Genomic DNA, 3,549 nt, shown 5'->3' with positions numbered 1-3,549 from the left:
AATGTAATGATCCCATTGGTCCGGGCTTCGAGTACTGAGGTTGACTGAAAGAGTCAGCAGCCTGAGTTCTTTGTCCTCCTGTCGTCATTGGGTTTTGCCCTCCATTTGTTGGTGCTGGTCTTTGTGAGCTAGAAGTAACATAATACTGATGTAGTGGTCCCCCAAAGTATGTATATCCTTCTAATTCTTTCTTGCCCATTGTTGAGTATTGCCTGCCATACTTGTCGTAAGCGGCAATTTTCACTTCCGATCCCTCTGTGTAGGTAAAGACATAAAGTCTTTTTTGGTCTGTCAACTCTCCAGTGTAGGGTTCTTCACATCTATAATAGAGATCCTGCTCCCCATTATTATATTTGTATAGCCCCACATAGATGTTATCAGTGTTGATCCTTATAGTTTCATTCTCTCTTCTTAATCTCGCATCAGGGAAGTTCATTATTGGTGCTTTCTCCTCAAGTTCTTCATCTACTTTGGCTTTGGTGCCCATCAATCCCCACTTGTCCACAATGTTAGGGTTTAGGACTACCAAGTACATGGTACCCTCGTCATCTAGATATCTATCTCCGCTATAGCTCACAGGCACTAAGTCCTTGAACTCACTAGGTCTCTCCTCTATCTTTACACAATAGCGGTCCATTCCATCTTTGTAGATCTTGGCACCTTGCTCATTGTCGTACTGGTATTTTATGAACAATAGCTTCATTGTGGCGGAAGGGTTTGATGATCCTGCTGCCATATTTTCTCTGTAGTTCAGGTTCAAGTGTTCCAAGTGTTCGGTGAAAATCTCGTAAGATCTCTCCGAAGAAGTATCAGAGACACTTCCTTCAAAGATCGGCTCTAATGGTTGCACCCAACTTTGGTTTACACTTCCCTCGGTTGATATGACACTTGCTGGTTCCCCTTGTTTTGGTTGGTTATTCTGGAGGTTCCTGCCCGATCTCAAATTCATCAATTCCCCTAAAGGACTTTAACTTTTCCGTCTCGGCAATTTGTTTTCCCCAAGTTTTTGTGGTCAGAATTGATCCAAACTGACTGATACTTGGTCAATTGTTTAATCTTTTCAGTTGGACAACTTCTGTTTCATCAAGTGAGAATTTTGTTACAGTTATGCTGAAAAAGACATTATACGCGTATGATGTCTTTTTTCACAGATTTAGACTATTTTGGTTATGCTCACTCTCAGTAGCCCCCTTATGCTCTTTCCACTCACAAAATTCAGTTTGAACTCTGTTTGAGCAAGTTATGGCTAATTTAGGCTCTTCTTGGCAATTTTCCGCTTTTGACTTGTTTTTTGGGTCAATTGTGATCCAAATGGGATGAAACTTGAAATATAACCTCTAGACAGCTATTACAATGGATCTGTGTTGGCAAAGTATCAAAATATGTCCAAAATTAGGTCAAAGACATCATACGCGTATGATGTCTTTTTCATCAATTTGGGTCAAAACTTGATATTTATGCTTTCTACAGTGTTTGTAACAATCTTGTCAGGTCAGATATAAAAAATAAGCAATGGATGTGCTAAAAGACATTATACGCGTATGATGTCTTTTGTCCCAGATTTTGACTATTCTTGGTTTTAAGCCTTCTCCAATGTTTATAATTGAGTTTCAAGTGTTTTTGTCAGGTTTGAATGTAAAAACAAGATCTGAATCCAAAATTTCCTATTCTTTGCGTTTCTTGGACTCCGACTTGTCTTTTTGGGTTTCTGAGTGTTAATGCTCTTGTTTTAAGTTGAAATTAGGGTATAGCCCCCCTTTTGAACACTCTGGTAAAGTCAAAATTTCTGTTTTGGTCTCTGTTTGGTCATTTAGACATCATACGCGTATGATGTCTAAAGTTGCAGATTTCCAGTTTTTTGGCACAGAATCCTTCCTAAAGCTTTCTCAAGTGCTCAGCAACTCCCAGATACACAGAAAATTTCTCTGACTTTTGTTTATTGCAAGTTTCACTACTAATTCGACGGTTTAGTGATCTAACATGCAATCAACCATATCAAGCAATTACTCCAATGATTATTAGCTCTAGATCAGGATCAAATGAAGTCCTACCTAAGCTATTCCTAATCATAAAATGGGTTTGGTAATTGTGATTTTAAAGAGATCCACTGCCACTCACGGACTAGCAAATTCTTCTTCTATCAACAACTACTCAACACCAACAAAACAACAAACCAATCTAAGCTAAACTAAAAATACTGTCAACACGGAAGACCCAGGAATACCCCACTTCCTAGTATCTCTCAAGATCTTCGGAGTCCACCACTCCTAGATCTTTTCTAACTAAAGTATACAAAGTAGTTTATACGACTCACCTCGTAGGATTAGTCTAAGGTCACCTACTTAGGGCTCTCGTCCCCGGCAGCGGCGCCAAATGTTAAGGCGGTTACGCCGCTAGCGGAAGCTAAATAGCGAGAACTCAACCAACAACAGAATTTGTCAAACGAGGACGAAGCTTGACCCGCAGGCGCATGGAAACAACTAGGTGGGTGTCAAATCACCTAATCGACCTTCTAATGACAATCACTACTAAGGAAATCAAATCTAAGTTCTAAAATACGCAAGTGACTGAAATCCGTACTACGAACGAATGCTATACGAAACAGGATCTAGAATCATTGAATCGATCTCAAACTCAAGGGGAAGTCTATACACTAGGTAAAAACAACACTCTTAAGACTTGAACTGCAAAATCAACCTATAACCACTCCGTGCGGTAAACGCGTATGAAGACAGGCCGAAAAATACAGGTGACCGAAACTTGACCCCGATGGTACTAATGTGTAGCTCTACTCGTTGTGGTTCTATAGATATGCTGCACGCTCTATTCCGACACACGAGTTGGAAGAAAACTCACACCGAAGCTCGTAGGAACTTACCACACATAGAAGCCGATAGCGCACACTCTTGGTATTAGTGCGTAGCTCTCGCCGTTGCTAACACAATGGCGGTGTCGCTTCTCCAATGGCGGCTCCGTAGCTCGCGTAGCAAGTAGATAAGACTCTCTCTCTCTCTCTCTCACTCTCTCTCAGACACAGTCACGGCGCTCAAAAACTCACTTTGATTAATAATCTGAATCCCCTTAGGTTACAAAACTTTGGCTTATATACCTCAGCCTTGGAGGTGAAAACATCTCTAACTAATTACATCAGCAAGTGAAATTACTTCGGGATTACAAGCTGGAAACTCAATTGAGTCCCGTTACTTAATGAATGGCTCAATTCAAAATCAATGTCGGAAAGACATTTATTACAATCAATGGTTACAAAAATGATGAGTGTGAGCAAAAATGTGGGTGTGATCCTCTGCTGGATCAACAAAGAGGGATAAAAGTCTAACCCCTAGCTAGCAATGCAATTTTTTCAAATCTGAAGCCATGATAGACATCTACATACCTTGTACATCATGTATATGAGCTTTGGAGACAAATGGACAATGATAGCTCATAGATGGTCATCTATCACGAATGATGTCGAATAAGGACCTTTTGAAGCAAGTGACTAACTTGGGGAATTAACTGGGGTTTGTCGGGCTTTAATTAAGTCATGTA

The sequence above is a fragment of the Adiantum capillus-veneris genome, chromosome 3 (genome assembly GCF_014529385.1).
Source record: "Adiantum capillus-veneris isolate H3 chromosome 3, ASM1452938v2, whole genome shotgun sequence".
Taxonomy (NCBI): Eukaryota; Viridiplantae; Streptophyta; class Polypodiopsida; order Polypodiales; family Pteridaceae; genus Adiantum; species Adiantum capillus-veneris.
Note: the sequence above shows the minus strand (reverse complement) of the source record.